Source organism: Momordica charantia, assembly GCF_013281855.1.
Source record: "Momordica charantia cultivar OHB3-1 chromosome 2 unlocalized genomic scaffold, Mcharantia_2.0 BLBB01000002.1, whole genome shotgun sequence".
Taxonomy (NCBI): domain Eukaryota; kingdom Viridiplantae; phylum Streptophyta; class Magnoliopsida; order Cucurbitales; family Cucurbitaceae; genus Momordica; species Momordica charantia.
The window spans coordinates 13,832,521-13,851,242 of record NW_028275160.1 but is presented as its reverse complement, the minus strand read 5'-3'; the positions used below and the strand labels follow the sequence as shown (position 1 = coordinate 13,851,242).

At 36.3% G+C, this 18,722-nt stretch overlaps 2 long non-coding RNA genes across 3 annotated transcripts; both read right to left on the bottom strand.

Annotated features, from left to right (window-relative positions):
- Positions 1-800: 800 nt before the first annotated feature.
- Positions 801-3,244, bottom strand: LOC148212866 (uncharacterized). Its single transcript, XR_015789223.1, has 4 exons — positions 2,804-3,244; positions 2,514-2,698; positions 2,389-2,423; positions 801-1,185 (listed from the first exon to the last, which is right to left on the bottom strand). It is a non-coding gene; the product is annotated as an uncharacterized LOC148212866 (long non-coding RNA).
- A 7,334-nt stretch (positions 3,245-10,578) lies between these two features.
- Positions 10,579-17,247, bottom strand: LOC148212865 (uncharacterized). Of its 2 annotated transcripts, none has more exons than XR_015789368.1 (2): positions 16,657-17,247; positions 10,579-16,255 (listed from the first exon to the last, which is right to left on the bottom strand). It is a non-coding gene; the product is annotated as an uncharacterized LOC148212865 (long non-coding RNA). The 2 variants fall into 2 exon arrangements; XR_015789369.1 differs by having other exon boundaries at positions 16,935-17,247.
- Between the last annotated feature and the right edge of the window lie 1,475 nt (positions 17,248-18,722).

Here is an 18,722-nt window from a genome sequence, read left to right as displayed (position 1 = left end):
ATACCCACAACAAAATAAAAAACATATGGGCATATATTAAAGTTGATTAATTAAGTATACCATGCATGAAATTACTTCTTACATTAGCAAAATACGTGCTACGGTTATGTTGGATGGCTACAGTGATGGGCTATAACGACAGTAGGCTATAGTGACGACTTCAACACCACAATGAGCAGCAAGATAATCTGGTGGTGATTGGCTAAGCACAACAACTGGTGGTGATGACCATCAACCACAGCAAAGACTGCAATAGAATGCAGGATGAGGTAAAAGGTTACGATGACAGTGGTGGCGTCGGCACATGACTTGTCGACATACTCTAGCAACTTCTGGTTGAACATAATGGCTAGAAGCAACGAGCTTCAACTATTTTTCAAATTAAAAATTAAAAATTGCAATATTTTTTATAGTTTAAAGTGAAGATTATAACACTTATCCAAGTGTCTATGCAATTCGATTAATTTTGAAAGTTTAGGGTAAAAATAGATATATATTACCAACTTCACGTTAAAGATTCAATATCTTATAGTTAACTTTATAATGGATTTGTGCCACCAAGATAAAAGTCTGGATCAACCACTAAGACAGTGACTAGATGCATGATGCAACGATAAGCTACAACAACGATGACAGCGTCAACACTATGACAAGAAATGACCATTCGGTGGCGGACTACACTACTTATGGTGACGGCATGTAACGCCCTAAGATTTTATATATATCATCCTAGGCAACGCTAAATAATTTACCTGGCTAGCTTTAACTCTAAACACGCGATAAGCAACTCCCTGGGAAAATAATTTAAATGAAATAAAACTTCGATTCCCATACGTTCTGTCAGAAATACAAATGCCACAAACTGACAGGAATTCGCCCTTCGTAGGCAATTTAAAAACAGAAACATCTCATATCCGCCTTAGTGGCAAAAATTCATAAATAAATAAAACAACCGTACACCTAAACTCCAACGACGACAGTGACGCGTTTACCAGCAACATCCATAACAAAAAAAGTAGTTCTAAAGAATACAAAATTTCCTCCGCGGTTCACACATAGCAATAACATAAATCTCAATACTACTCGTACCCAACGACCCTTCCCTCTATCCTCACTAACTAAGCTAGTGATCCTTCCTCGGTCAAGCCCTCTCCACGTCATCACCGCGGTCGACTCTGTTCGCACCTGAAAACATATAAGGGTAAAAAGGGGGGTGAGTATATAAGGTACTCCGTAAGTAGCACTTCCTAACTAACACAAAAATCATGCTCACAGTCACGGCATAAAGAATAAAACGATAGCAAGGCAATCAAATAAGCAGTGAGAGATAGCAACAATAACTAGACATTTACATACAACAACCATGCGTCGGAACTACCAAGACCACAACCCATGATTCACTAGCCCTTGTCTCATGGTACTAAACCTTCCTCTACACCCCCCTGTGTTACTCCCCGCTTAACTTCTCGAGGCATGACGGCTCTTGACATTTATTCCCAAGTCACCATACCCCCTCCTTTTACAGTACTTGATGTTCGACCTTGCCATTTATTCCCAAGGCCTAGCACCACTACTTCGCCAGCACCAATCTACTTTAATCCCTCAAGCCTAACTCTTCGAGTCGCATTGACCCTTGTCATTTATTCCCAAGGCCTCAATACTCCTCTACAGAAACTTGACGTTTGGCCTTGCCATTTATTCCCAAGGCCTGAACTGTGCACCGGTCCTTGCCGTTTATCCCCAAGGTACCGATGACTTCCCAGCGTATTGGTCCTTGACATTTATCCCCAAGACCCCAATACTCGTTTACAGAAATTTGACGTTCGGCCTTGTCATTTATTCCCAAGGCCACTACTCAAGGCTTTGAACCTTCAAGCGATTTATATGCATTTTCAGGTCAGAACACCCATAGTTAACGGACTACCAACCCGTCCCTTCACCCTTCACCCTTCACCACTTTACTAACCCTCCCATGACCACCTACAGGTAAATTTCCCACATTCTAATTCACTGCACAGTTTACAAGCATGCTTTTCCTCGTAACAAACAAAATACACCCAACAGCTCACAACTAAAACAATAAAACTCAATTATCAGTTTAATAATGCGAGCATTTCATTTACATCATATTTGCGAAACGTCATGAGCCAGTTACTTCTAAGTACAACAATTCAGAACCTACTAGTCACCTACAACAATAAGAACAGAGAGCATGTTTCCTCAAAAATGTTCAATAATAGAAAGACGGCAACAAGATCACTAGAAGTTCACAAATCAAAACTAACAATCCCTACATGCTCAATTAAATTATTTTAGCAAGAAAAACAGCATCAAAACCATTCCGTTAGCGCTAAATAACGCACGCACTCGCCCCCTTGTGCTACTTACTCAACCACGTCTTTAAGTTTGCATCGATCTCACACCTAAGCACCAAAAATAGAAAAATACAGCAATTTAAATGTACTGTTCAACCTTCGAAAACCGACTCTACGAGGGTTCAAAGGGCTCATTACCGCAAAACGACTTCGTGTAGGTGTGGGTAAATTAGATCTAGCTTGCAAAGGTGTGGGTAGTGTAAATCGGGCTTCGAACGGATGAAGATAATCGCCGAACACCACCAAAACACTGCTGTCCACGTTTTTGCAGCAGTGAAAAGTGCCCAAAACGACCTCCAACGGCTCCGTTTTGATGTCCGTTACTACAAAACAACTTCGCTTTAGGTGTGGGTATTCCAAATCGATTTCGTTTGGATGTGGGTAATCCAAATCTAACTTCGAACAAATGTGGGTCAAAGAAAAGTTACCGGGTTTCACGGATCTAAGCTATTCGAGGTTGTTAGGCTCGTTGGATCGAACAAGGGACGCCGCGAAAACAGCCTCACGTGTATCGATGACGCCTGCAGCAGCCCGAACGTCACGCGCCACCGCTACCCGCCGCACGCCGCTGCTGCCCGTCGCACGCTGCCGCCGTCTGCCGATGCCCAACGCCACGCGCCGCCGCTGCCCGTCGCACGCCGCTGCTGCCCGTCGCGCGCTGCCGCCGTGTGCCGCTGCCCGACGCTGCTCTGCTGCTGCCTGACGCTCGCGCCAGCTGCTGCCGACGCCCGCGCCTGCTGCTGTCCCGTCGTCGGTGCTGCTTCGTCGGAGAAAGAAATCCAGAGGGGGGGGGCTGGCGGCTTCAAACGAAAGGGAAGGATGGAAGAAGATGAGGAAGGAGAACAAGATGGGCTAGGGTTGTTTTGTTTTAAATTCCCCTTTTTTTCTTTTGTTTTACAACATAAACTCACTTGGGCTAGTTTCTTTTCTTTAAGGCCCATTTACCCAATCACTCCTTGTTAACAAAACCAATAATATAATTTCGTAGTTGGTCCAATGGCCCAGAGCAAGTGTCACATAGCGGAATCCATACTAAACCATAACTTAATAAATACTACACGCTACTAACTCACCACTAACTCTGTGACAATACACACTAGCCGAGATGCCACACTTAAATTAAATAAAGATCACTGATGAATCAAATAAAATAAAATAATAAAATAATAATAATAAAAAAATGAAATAAATAAATCAATCAATAAACAAAATCTATTTTGTTATAAAATTTTCCGGAACTCGGGGCAAGCTAACCTGAGTAACGCGGGGCGTTACACGACAGATGCACTCTCCTTTGTTGTTTGAAATATTTAGGTCAATAAGATTTAGGGAAGTAAACATTTCAAAAAACAACCAAAGATATATATATATATTTTACTTTTACAAATCTCATATAACAAATATGAAAATGCGGAAGAAATAAAGAAGTAACTTTTTAATATAATGGTTACGCAATTTTTTCCTATCAAAATTTTTTTTTTTAAATATTTATTAATGAATGATACAATTATAAATTTAATACAATGTATAAGTATAGAACTAGCGCATAACGGAATTAAAATTACAAAATTAGCTTAATTGTTTAGAATTTATAATGTTGTCTAAAGATTGGCCGTTTATCACGGGACCATAAGAAAATTACCAATTGGTCCTTTGTAATATATATTTAATAAAAAAATAAAGACAAAATCATAAAATCAAGTTCCTAAAATTACAGAGAGCCTCAATTTTCGGTTTTTTAAACCCCAAATCCCTCTAAAATATACACGATTGCTTCTTTACCATTTATTTGAAAACTCGAAATCCCTAAAAATCCTCCATATCGCTGCTTCGACATGAAGCTGGTAGTAGGATCTTTGCAGAGAATGCCGCTGTCTGCAAAGGGAGCCGCACTGCCACTGGGTGGCCAGATTTGTTCGTGGGTCGCCAGATCTGTTCGTGTGTCGCTGTCGCCAATATCGCTGTCAGCCGCGTTCTAGGTGGTCTTGTTGTAAGCTGCCATTCCAAGTGGTCTTGACGTCAATGACCATTATTGTTGAGACGTCCTGCTACAGGTTACCGCCGTATGTGGGTTATGGCAATGAGGTTGTCATCGAGTTGTTGCTTGTTGCCAAAGAAACAGTTGAGAGAGGGGAGAGGCATGAATAAGAAGGCTCCCTCTTTCTGGATGACACAATCACAGTATAACAATAATATATTTCTATCGATCATATATCACAAACCCTTTAATATACTAATAGAATTTTCTTTAGTTATTTTAATATAAAAAAAATTTATAAGTTCATTGAATTTGTTCACTACTTAGGTAATAAATCTAAAAAGAGGTTCTGATAAACCGGGAAAAGTTGAAACCAAGAATAGGGATCTTTGACGAACGGGATCAAAGGAGAGGGAGATCAATGATGTATATACCAGTATATATTATAAAAATGTATATACAAGTATATATTATATAACACATTGGTGGTATATGTTATCATATTGAAAGTTTGACAAAAAAAAAAAACGTATATTATATAACTCTCTAGTTTAGTATATAACAACGAAAATATATATTAAATAACATTTTGTTGGAGTATATTTTAGCATATTTATATTAAAAAATTAAAGTGAAAATATATTATATAATGGTCATTGTTATATAATCTAGTAAGTATATGTTTATCATATTCTTAAAAAAAAAGCGATGTTGGAAAAAAATGTGGGGAAGAAGATAATTAAAATACATAAAGAATATTTTAGAGGAGTATATGTTTATCATACTATTAAAAAAATGCCAAAAAAGAAACCGCTAGAAAAAAAGACGCTGAAAAAGGAAATATATAATGGTTGTTTCCGACGAGTAGGAAAATATAAAATATGAGGAGTTTTGTTATAAACGAAATGATTTAGAAATTATTATTGATTCGAGAAAAAATGGGGAATAAATCGGATGGGCCCATAATGAATTTTCAAAATTTGAATATATCATATTATATGTGAAGACTATATATATATATTTTGTTTTTGAAAAAGAAACGAAATACAGGGAAAACAAACAAACTTGTAATAGAAAGATCAACTCCCAACACAAAGCAGATGCACGACATCGTCTTGCACAAATCATTCCAAACTCGCTGGCGACTCCTCCAGCCACACACCTTCCACATTCTCTTCTACCGCGAGCTTCACCATTGCATGCGCCACGTGATTGCATCTTCTGCGACCGTGGGTAAAACTCACACCCCTTAAAGCCGTCGTTATGGTTTTAATTTCATAAACAAGTAAGCCTAATTGATAGCGATCTTCCTTATTTGAATGACCAGGGAGAAAACAATAAGGGAATCGGTCTTAATGAGCAAGTCAGTGAACCCCATCTCAGTCACCAGTCTCAAGCTGTCTTTGATTGCCATAGCCTCAGCCTCATCAACAGTGAACGAACCACGCTTACACTGCAAAAAGGTCAGATAAACTTCACCATCTTTGTCCCTAATCACTGCTCCCATGCTAATTCGTCTCTCCCCTACTCTAATTGCTGCATCTGAATTTAATTTCAATTGAAACTCAGTTGGCAAATTCCAATGATTTTCGCTAGATCGATGATTCCTCCCAGATATATACCTTTGCCCTTTCTCTTTTGCCTCTGCACAACACACATAAAATTGATTTATGTAACATTGAACCCACTCCTATAGCTGGTCACCTTCTTTCGGTAGACTGTATTCAGACTGCCCACACATAACCACCTTATTTCGAGCACTCCAAACCACTCACAGATCATTGTAAACAACAAATCAAAATCAGTTTTTCCTAAGTTATCTTTACACCACCATAAAAAGTCAGGAAGATTAGAAATAGATTTTGGCCAATCCGTATGATAATAACGGGTAAACCGCCCTTAGATCTTGCTCTGTTTGCAAAGCCACAATGCATGGAAAATATCATCTCTACCTCCTACACACCTTCTGCACCTTCGATCAGATTGAATTCCACGTTTACACATATTCTCCCCTGTTGGAAGAAGATTCTTATAAATGTTCCACACAAAAATCTTGATCTTGGAAACGAATTATGTGAACTTTTGAATAAATATTAAATATAATTATTTAAATAAAACACAAATCCCACTGAATGAAATAGTATTAATTAAGGGCAAATCTGGAATAAAAAAATCAAATCTCGAAATCCAAATATGAAAATAATGACTAGAAAGGTCATTTCTGAAATATAGTTTATATTTTGAACCTCGACGAGAGACAATTATTCTCAATACTATTGTGAATCTCAAACCTTGAAACACCAGACAAAAATGTTATAAAAATAAAAACTGTACTTTTTAAAAACTTTTGTAATATGGGTCTAAAATGAATCTCATTTATGTTGTTATCTCTAAATTTTAGAGACTTTAAAGTATGTGTCCTATTTGTCACTCCTCTTCGAAAAATGGTCAAATGGTAGTTGATAATGACAAATGTCCATTTATATTTTTCAAACTCTTTTATAAGTTTGATTTTGACCATTTTACCTCTGGGAAATCGTGAGTAATGACATATGTAGAACCATAAATTTTGGGCCAAACAAAAACGGCCACGTCATTATCTATTTTATTTAGGGATTAACTATAAATTAACCCTAAATTAAAATTAAAGATAAATTGACAATTAAAATATGTAATTGAGTCATATGAAAATTGGGCTTGAAATCAATTTGGTTCACAAACTTGACCAAAAACCCAATTTACCATGAGACCGGGTGGATTAATAAATAAATTTAAATCCATTTAAAAAATTGGGTTGGGCCCAAAATTATTCAAGCCAAAATGCCCACCAAGTCTGTGGAAACCGTTATAAATAGAGGGGACCTCATTCATTTTCAAGGTTGAGAATTTCATAATTGAGAGAATTCACACAAAATTGAAGATTCTCTGATAATAGAACTTCAATCTAAATTCAAGAACAAACATCTCAATCTTCACATCAAGTTCGAGAGAAAGAACCAGAGGATAAATATTAGAGATTGAATCCACTATTCAACACATACAACAAAAATCAAAGTTCAACTCCACGAAATATAATTTCTCCAGAAATTTCGTATAAACAAATTGGCACGTCCAGTGGGATAATCTCTACCTCTCATCTCTTTCTCAAGACTTAAAGTTTTCCAAGAAAATCAATGGAATTCAAGAGGGCTTCTACAACAGCTGTTATCATTCGTAACCTTCATACGGGTCATATCACCCATGGTTACTCTGATGAACTCCAACTACGGGAAAATAAAACTCCTCCTATTATTGAGAACAAAGTAATGATGCTGTTAGAAACATCTATTGAAGATGAGTTTCTTGTTAATCATAACCTTTTATTTGATCCTAACCTTGACACGGTCTCTATTGTGATGACTGATGCAAGCACTATGATGAAAAAATGGCAGAAATAGAGAGAAAAATTAGAAATTTGATGAAGATAATCGAAGAAAAAGATTCTCAAATCGCTTCTCTGAAGAATATGATTGAGAGCCAAAATGTTGATGCTACTGAGTCAAGTCAGACCCCAGATGTCAAAGATAACAACAAAGGAAAGACCAACACTCAAGAAAGTCACTCTCAACATTCCACTTCGATCGCTTCACTCTCTGTTCAACAACTCCAAGACATGATAACAAACTCAATCAGGGCTCAATACGGTGGATCTTCTCAAAATACTATCTTGTATTCAAAACCATATTCCAAAAGAATTGACAACTTGAGAATGCCTGTTGGATATCAACCGCCTAAGTTTCAGCATTTCGACGGAAAAGGTAATCCTAAATAACATATTGCTCACTTCGTCGAAACTTGTGAGAATGCTGGTACGAGAGGCGATCAACTGGTGAAGCAGTTTGTTCGAACGTTGAAGGGAAACGCGATTGATTGGTATATCGATCTCAAGCCTGAAATGATTGAGAGTTGGGAATAACTTGAAAGAGAATTCCTACAGTACAAGGCGAATTGTCAGTGATAAGCATTGATTAAAGGCTAAAAGGAATATGCTTTCATGCTTAGTTGAGAGTTATTTATGATGGAAAGTGTATGTTCATGTATATAATTTAGGGAAAATGTGTATATTTTGAGATTAAGGACTTGGACATTAAGTTATCGGTAAATAATGATTAATTGGTGTAAATATGTGTATTTTGTAAGGAAAAGTGAAGATTGATTATCACAATGTGTCAGACACGTCACAGGACCAGAATTTCCAACTTACTAGAAGAATGCACCAGCCAAACTGCTTTGAAAGTTCCAGCTTCACAATGCTTGAGCCACATTCGATGCCCAGATTGTCAAAACGGGAGTAACAACTTTTGACCAAGTAATTGGTCCAAGATTTGTTATTAGTTTCTAAAATCTCTACAACCTCATTTGGTTTCAACCTCCCATGCATTTCTTAACATCTTGTTACCTCCATGACCTATAAAAGGAGCTTCCAAGCATCACTTCAAGACATCTCATTTTTCATGCTTTAGTTCTTTCCTTTCTACGTTGTTATCAACTTTAGTTTTTAAGTTTTGTTCTTCAATTAATTTTTTTGCAATTTTCTTTTGTTTATTTATTGCAATTCAACTTGTTTCATTTTGTACTTTCTTTCCATTTCTAATTAAAATGCATTCTTTTGTTATCTTCTCTTGTCTTTTCATTTCTTTCATTTCTATGAGTAGCTAAATTGTTTATTCAACCCTCCTACAAATGATTTAATTCATCTACTTTAAATTACATCTATCAGTGAGCACGACGTTTTACGCTCTCTTTGCTTATCTTGATTGATATAATTATTCTAGTTGATTTTCTTGTTGGCCACTTGTTTAAATCACATTAGTTTGAATTTTATTCTGAAAAGGTTAAAGTCAAATGAATTTCATCAAGGTAAAACGGGAAGTTACTTAGAAATAAGAACTAAAACAAGATTCTAGACATAAACTCTCTTACCCGTTAAACGTAAGTTGGGATTTGATTTATTTAGGATTCTAGAGTTGCATAGACATATGTAAACACTAGCCTAAGCTTCTAAACAAACCAAAAGCAATATGGAATAGGAATTGAACCAGTTTGCATAAATTGAGCTTAATTACGGGCACACTTGATAGGTGTAATTCATCTTTTAGAACTAAATCTTAGTAGGGATTGACTTTTTAATCCTTGTGTTTTTAAATTGTATTTCCCAACATATTCACCAAAATTTTATCCCAAACTTGATTGTTCATTCAAGCAGTTTACAAATTCATTTTTAAAAGAAAACTAGTCCCTGTGGAGACGAACTTGGAATATTTTCAGATTATTACTTGTGACAGTGTGCACTTGCACTTACCCTCGTGCTATTAAGTAGAGCGCAAAAGTTAGCATGATGGAGCTCACTAATACTAGACAACGAAAAGGTGAACTGGTTGTTGACTATATAAACCGAGGAGAGCTTTAAGTCTTGATTGCAAGAATATGCTTACCGAACTATCCGTTGTAGAATTATGCACTCAAGGTATGCATTGTACTACAACAAATATCACATACGATAGCGTCAAAAAAACGTTATCATAGACTCTTCATAGCGTTTTTGGGACGTGGTGGTAGGCGATGTTATGGAAAGTCCGAGACTTTCTATAGCGTTTTTTTTTCTATGCCAAATGTTATAGAACATCTGCCTTTAATTGCATGATTTCGATGTTATAAAATCTTTTTACAACGTTGTCATAAACATTATAATAAAATTTTTATAGCTTTAAAAAAATGCTATGAATAAGTTTTTATAGCTTAAACTTAACGCTATGGTAGACATTCCACAGCGTTTTACATAGCATCTAATAAACGCTATTATAAATATTGCATAACATTTTTTCGTACGTCGTGATAGCTGACGTTATGGAAACTGGGAGACTTTTTTACAGCATTTTTATACGGTTATGCTAAATGCTATTAAAACTTGTATGATTATGCTATTATTAACCTTTAATAGCACCTATAAAATGTTATAACAAAGTTTTCTTCACTTTACAAAAATGCTATAAAAAAGTTTTCATAGTGTTTTTAGTCAATTCAATTTTTAGTTTACATTTATAAGATATTTAAAATAGTATCACAAATTCTCATGTTATTGTGAACCACACTTTGAGATAATTTTCACATTTAATCATGAAAGAATCTAATTTCATATTCACCACTACAAAGAATTAGAAATTTAAAAGTATGTATAATATAAAATCTTCAAATTTCAAGCACACATCAAATTAACTAATATATAATTTAAAAAAAAAGTTTATACAACTCTTAGAAGGTTAATACATGTACAAAATATAAGTTCAAAGTCGTCCCAAGTAAAAATATATGAAGCTGAATAAAGTACATATATCTAAATGTCATTTCAAGAAGTTCAATGGTCAATTGTAAATGACATATAATACACACTTGTACTGCATTTAGACCTAGAAGGATGTGATGGATAAGTACTGATCGATCATTAGAAAACCATCTGCCAAACAATTACTTCTTCTGAACCGATCCAATCTAACAACATGCACTTTACTACGTGAGAATAAAAAACAAACCCTGATCATCATCTTCCCCTGAAGAGTCTACCCACTCGAACAAATTTCTTATGGTATATTAAAGTTGTCATTGTCTTTCATGCAAAGCACATAAATGAAATATGAAAATGAAAGCAAAAATTAATGGTTTAAGGATTAAATGTATCATATTATCATATCTAAGGTCCAAAAACTTAATGGTTGTGTCATGGGAGCCATTCACAACTTTGTGAATCCTGTAAATACTCAAATACTATAATGGTAAGAAACATAATTCTAATAATCCCAACAATATTTTTCATTTATAGAAAATATGTAATCATCCCAGTACCATAACAAACTTAGTCGAGTTGAATCCAAGACTAGCGAGCTAACTATATGTGACATTTATTCTCAGTTACTCTTATTCTCCAACCTACAAAAAAAATATCTAAACCTCCCCAAATTCACTGAATACAAGATCGGGGATAACTATCATGTCCTACAGCATTTCACAGCTTGAAATATTATTAAAAATGAATTTTGATATCATATATAATTTTATAGGTGGAAATAAAGTAAAGATATTCATGGTTAATAAATAACAGCCATGCTGGACATTACTCACGATCCAAATGCAACATGCATATTGAAGAAAAATTTATTGTGAGGGATGTAAGTTAAAAGAAGAACCAACTCAAATATTGCATGAGATTAATCAACCAGGTCCATCCCTCAGTTTGCTCTTCTGCAGTTTGGTGGCTTTATGCAAGAAGACTTTATCATTATGATTTGGTTAAGTGAGTTTTTAAGTTGATGCAAGATCACTAAGTGAGTTTCGAAATGCCGATTGATGTGATCATATTTGGCACAACATTCCAAAATGACATCTACACCAACAAAGAAGAAGAATTTGAGGAAAGACCCCACAAGCGAAGGAGACTTCATTGGACACATCAACAAATTTTGACTATTTGAAGGCCAATGAAGTAACCCCCAGGGTTAAGACGAAGCGTAGAGAAGAAGAGAAGTCAAGCAAGTGGCCCCATTTCAAGGACAAGCCTATCGAGGAGCCACCCGCAAACAAGCATCGCCAGGCACTCCTGCCCGCGCACGACGTGCCACGCTCGCCTTGTCACTAACCTCACAGCACGCTGCACACGCCATGTCGCTAACCTCACAACACGCCCCTGCCGCGCATGCCGTGTTGCTAACCTCACAAGCGCCCATGCCTGTGTCCTCTGCTGTCCGCCCACGCTTGTGCCAGACGTCTCCTCCCACGCGCCAACATGCCATGCATGACCAAGAGGCCGTGCACTTATGCTGCCACCAGCGCCCGTGCCCGCGCGCGCCACACGCTCAAACGGAGCCCCAGCCATGTCGCCCAACACCAGCGCCTTGCCACCCATGCCGCTAGCACACTGCTGCCTAGCGACCATGCCGCCCACGCCCCATCACCCACACCATACTGCCCACCAAGCGCCAGCGCCCTGCACCAGCACCCCGTGTTAGCGCCCCTGTCCCGCATCCCGCGCTAGCACCTTTCCAGTGCCCGTGCGCATGCCACCGTGCCAGTGCCAGCCAGCGCCACGTGCACACATCTAGCATGCCGCCCAGCCCCGCGCGCGTATGCCCTACTTGTCTGCCCAGCCTCCGTGCGCGCCAGCCTTCCTTGCCGCCCACTCCTCCCACTTATGGAATATATTTCCTTATTATTTTGGATTATTTGGGGAGATTTGCTTTAGGATTTTATCTTTGATTTCTTTGTTTTATTTATCAAATTTAAATTCACTTTTAGGCAAGTTTTAGACTTTTTAGGGATTTATCAATTTTAATTTTCTTTTTAATTTTGTTATTTTCCTTAAAAGGCCGAATGCCTTGGTCTATAAATAGGCTTGTTCCTCTCCATTGTAACACAACCTTAGAACCTTGAATTTGTCTTTGGAATAGAATTGAGTTTCTCTCATTACCATGTGCAAACCCCCTTCAAATCTTGAATCCCTTTATGTGGTTGAACTTAAGCCTTCGTATTTGAACCCCTCGGAGCATGCTTGTTTGATTGGTCATCAAACTCGTGGAGTGTTTCCGGCATCGAGTATAGTGAGTCATCTGTCTGCTCAAGGTCACGACTGCAAAGGTAATCCCTCTAACCTTGGTCTTTCGGGTTGAACCAACTATACGATTGGATTCAAGTGACGTGTGGCTCAAGTAGCTCAATACGCTTGGGTTGTCGCGTATCACTAATGCAATATGAAATGTGGGAGAAGACAAAACTTATGCAGGTAACTAGGCTTGAAAATCAAAGGTTGAGATCGTTAAAAAAATCTTGATGGAGAATATCATGTCTATAAGGATGTGTACATCTTTTGTTATTAAAAAACAAAAACATGTTTATGGAGATATAAGTAATGATAAATGTTTGCCTTGCATCAAAGATATAAGATAATCTCAGATATAATTGCTCAATCAAGCAACTTTTGATAATTAAGAATTAGCATCAAATGAAAAGGCAAAAAAGAAAACAGTCCTTTGCTAAACTTTTAATTCTTAAAAGTCTAACTTTTGGAACTCAAGTGTAAAGTTAATCTACAAACAACTTTAGTGGCATCAGAGAGGATATGATAAGAAATTATTTCCCTGCTCAAAGTAACATGCTCCATGAACTTAAAGTCCTTGCATAATATCCCAACATCATTTGGTAGATAAGTTAAGTTTGTCATATATGCTTCCCAAAATGTTCAGAGAACTAGAAACATCTAACATATATGATTCATTTAAAAAGCAAAATAAGAGGTTAATTAAATTGATTCACTTCACATCATAAAGCACACAGCATGTGAAATTATTCCTTTTCCTACCGTTGTTAGATTTAGATTTATACTCAAATCAAAGAAATAAAAAAAAAACCAAATCAGTAAATTGAAATATAACAAGTCATTGAAAAAGCTAAAAATGATCGAGTTGTTCTAAAAATGAAGATTATGCACATGATGGCTGGAATAGGTTGCAACTCCTAGAAATTTTTTTGGTTTGATTTCGGAAGTTTGCATATGGACCCACCTGACAACTCACTCAATCAAACAAGTAGTTACTTGTCTAAGACACAAGATTAACTAACTAATAAGATCAGTATACAATATAAATAAACCCGAGGTAAAAAAACATGTAACTAGAAGTAAAAATATGTGGCTCAAGGCAAAGTTAACAATAAATGTGCTAAGAAGATGCCAAAATGAATAGTCGAACAAGGTATTCTAAGGGTGGAAGTTATGGTGACAGAGGGGGAATTAAAGTAGAAATTTGTTAGAGTCCTAAGGATAATTTGGAAATATAATTAATATTGTAGTTAGAGGCATTATGGTAATTAGTTAGGGGTGAGTTTGTTATAAATAATAGTAGTAGGGAGGGAGGGAAGAGAATTTTTGGAAATATTTTATGGCGAAGAACTTAGGGAAGTTATTTGGGAGAGAGATAGCCCTCTCGAAAGGCTATCGATATTGTAACGTCATTTGATATTGTAATATAGTCATCTAGTTTCGTTTAGTATATTTGGGATCTTACAAAATTCAACAGCCAATCTTGGTCACTAAAGCAGAAATTCAGCAGCTAAACAAAATTCAACAAGCCTCTACATCTATTCTTATAATACAATATAAGTTATGCATGCAATGTTCTCAGTTCAAAAGAAAATCTAGTAATATTGGTTACCTCAAAGAGTCATCAGCACCAACTTTGTTGACTCCTCATTCTTCGGCTTCAACAGTGTTATATATGGATGGCCAAAAATTAATCATTCACCTTCTAAGTTAAGGACCAAAATATTAGGCTAAACAAATTGTGAAAGGACAAATAAATTAAATAGAATGAAAGGAAAAGTGAAAAGGTAATTATTCTATCTCCTTTTTAGGATCTCCTTGAACTGTATGCTCCCAATACATATCCTTCAACCCTAAGATGAAAAAAGTTGAAATTTAAGGAGTTTGGTTTTGCAAAACCAAACAAGCCATACCTCTAGCCTAGCTCTAGACAACTCATCAAATTGTAAGCACTTGATAAGTTTAGTACTAAAAAGAATATGATGGAACGAGTTCAATGATAAATTATTTTATTCGTTATTCTCTTTCTTTCATCGAATGCTATGTACTACTTGTTACTGGACGACTAACCAATTCCTTAAACTCTTTAATCAAACAACCCAATATTGCAAAACCAAACAGCCCAAGTAATTAAGGCATGGAACCACAACTTGGTTACTCTAACATATTTGAGAAGATAAGAACAATTGATACATCACTCATAACGTAATCAAAATAATATACACGAATAGAAAAATTAAAACAAAACTACTAGATAACAAGTGTGAAGTAACAGATAATATAACAATTTGGTTACTCGAAAAGTTTTAGGCTGAATTTCGTTACCCCACAAATTAGCAAAGATAGTCAATTTTTTGCTTAAATAATTTCATGAGAAGCTCTGTTTAAGATAAAATTGAAGTTATTTCTGATATGACTAAAAGACTCAATAAATAACATATATAAAATCTCACTTATTTGAGAAGTGTTTGCTACCTCACATTTTAATCTTGATGAAGTTTCAATCTCTCCAAATTTCGTGTCATTGAAGACAAATTTGTATAAAATCATATAAAGTTTAAACATCAACAACTATACTTCAAGTTCATGTTACCTACTCAAATGAAAAGCCAAAAGGTAATGCCCACACATGCAGAAAATGAAATTCAGACTGTGTCCATACCTAAGAGGTATTGCAACATGAAACTATTATCAACATCAAACCTATAAACAACATTATAATGATGACTCTCACTTAATGCAATGCAAGTTCATAATCCTATATAGGTTCAAGTCAACTTATTTAGCGTTAGTTGTGTAAAAATTATAGTACAAACAGATAAAAAAGAACATCGAACTTCTCCACCGATTAATAAGAAATTCAAATTCAAATTGCTCTAAAGTCTCAAACCAAACAACCAAATGAATTTGCTTTAGAATGAAAATAGTTTTAATTGTGAATTGATTGAGAAACACATAAAGAGACTATGTATTCACTCAAACAACAGGAACAATCCTAAGTTTTAGGAGCTAATTGTATTCAATATAAACCTTTAAAACAAGTGGACAGCAAGCATTAAAAATTGAAACAATATCACTTCATAACACTACCAAACTCAAGCAAATACATGGGAATAGTCTCCAAACGGCATTTTCAATATTTGACATAAGTTCTTAACTAAAAAAAGAGATTAAGAAGGGTACCTTACTCTTGTATAGGAGAGCCATAAAATTAAGAAGTGCACGCTTGAGAGAGAGGAAATGAACTATTCTTTGCTGCTCTAAATCTTCATTGTGCCTCTGTAATAAAGATTCAAGAAGAGAAAATAGGGAGGGAGAAATGGAAGCAAGCCTTAGTTAGAGAAACTATAAAGACAATAGTAATGGTTTTGAAGATTTAAAAAAAAACCCAAATAACTACGAGTACTTTCAACCACAAGTTTCAGATAATTGTTTTCAACCCAATCAACCAATATCTCCCTGAATCCATAAAAATGTAAAGATTTGAGGGACAATAAATTGTGGAAAATTAGGAGCATATCAAGATATATTATGCTTTAGACAACAAATGAAGAGATCAAGATAGGAAAATGAAAGAAATTTGTATTCTTTCCAAAAAAAATGACGAAATTAAACAAGAAAGAGACGAAGATCCTTTTTCTTCGGAGAAAGTGTATAATCGAAAATAAAATATTCGCTACTTGTATAAATGGCAAATCTTGTTCCTCGCAGATCTGATGTCGATAGGGCTTTTTCAAATATGGTTCGCTGCTGAATATCACCATATGGGAGAGTCCCTGCTGCTTTTCCGATAGGGCTTGTTATCGCATCATTCATATTGCCACCGTTCGTGGCTATCAGATCTAGTGGGGTTGAGTAGAAACTATGCTGCTTTGCTAGAGGGAAGTCGTTGCAAACGCCTGCAGCTTTGGTTGTTGCCAATGGAAAGGTTGAACGCAAGAGGAAGTGGAGAGGTTACCTACGCTGGAGTTTCGCCGCTGTTGCATTCCGCTGCTGCCGAAGAGGGAGTTGCGCCACTCTTTTGCGAATGCCGTTGCTGTGCGCCGTTAGAGTTTAATCGCCACTGAGTTTCACTACTGAAGAGATCGAGAGCGTCGTTTGAGGTATGGCCGCGTTAGACGAGAGAGATAGGGGAGGGGAGTTTGCGTAATGAAAGAGAGAGGATACTTTCTTTTTTTAATGTAATGTAAACCCTCCTCAACTTTTCCGTAACATTATGCGCGGGACACCAATTTTTTTGAGCGCATTTTTTTTTCAATTTGCCGCTTCTGTTTAATAGCTTTAAAGGATCAAATGCTATAATTTAGTGCTATAAAAGGAAGTATTTTTTGTAGTGTTGGGAACTTCTTTACATCCTTCAAGGTATAAAACCTCGCATCTTTGAAGAGCTGGCAACTCGTGCTCATGATATGGAGCTAAGCATTGCTAATCGAGGAAGTAAGGATTTCTTAGTGCTGAACTTAGAGAAAGAAAGTAAAAGTGTTGAGAAAGCTTTAGGTGAATCTTTTGGTGTAAACACAATCTCTCCCAAGTTGTCTTCAAGAATAAAAGGAAAGAGAATTGGGAAGCAACAAGGAAATGAGAAAAGACGGCTAAGCTTGAAAGAAAGGCAAGAAAAAGTCTATCCTTTTCCTAATTCTGACATCCCTTATATGTTGAAACAATTACAGGAAACACGATTAATTGTACTTCTAGAGTGTATACGACCAGAAGAAATGGGTAAAGGCAATGATCCCAAATATTGCAAGTACCACCGAGTTATTAGCATCCAGTGGAAAAGTGTTTTGTCTTAAAATAGCGTATCCTAAATTTAGCTCGAGAAGGAAAGATTGAGATGGATTTAAATGAAAATAGTTCAATCAAATTACGCTGCAGTAATAACAAATATAAGCAGTCAAACACCTCAAAGTCTATTCTACAATAAGGGGATAGACTTGATCCAATTTCGAATGTTGAAGCTTATATCTGTTAGCTCTCAACGGAAGACTTGAAGAAATATCATTAAAGATGTTGTCAAATCCGTTAATCATGGAGAGGAAGACTGGGCTATTGCGACTCGTCGGAAGAAACAAAAACAAAGTTTTGCTCAGAAGAAATCACTAGCAAAGTGCATGAACACCAAGGAAAGAAGAATTCAAGGAAGCCTAAATCAGAGGGGAAAGAAAATAAAGGCTCATCTCGACCTCATATATCAGTGACCTTAAAAGATTTTTTACGGATAAAATTTTCCATGTCAAAAAGACAAAGGAAAATTTTACAAGTTTGTATTACATAAATGTGGAAGAAGTTGACGACTCCAAAGTAACTGCGCAAATGACTTCTGTCTTCGATCGCATCAAGCCTTCAACTACTCGATCTTCAGTCTTTCAAAGGCTAAACATCTCCACGTCAATGAAAAATCAATCTTCAAAATCTGTTTTTGATCGTCTCGGAGTGTCAAGCGATCAATACGAAAGAATAATGAAGACCGTGGAAGCAAAATCATCCGATGAAGTGAATGATGACAAGAAAATTCACAGCATTGTTCCTTCACGTATGAAGAGAAAATTCTCCCTTCTCATAAATACAGAAGGTTCCTTAAAAGTAAAACAAAAGCTCTTCATCTCAACCAATCATAAAACTGGAGGATATGGAAGTTGTGATGGAAATGAGAGCATTTGAAATATAACACTCCTTATCGTAAGAGTCTAAACTACATGATACTCCTGGTCCGCATGAGTTTAAAAGGTGAACGACCCAACAAAAA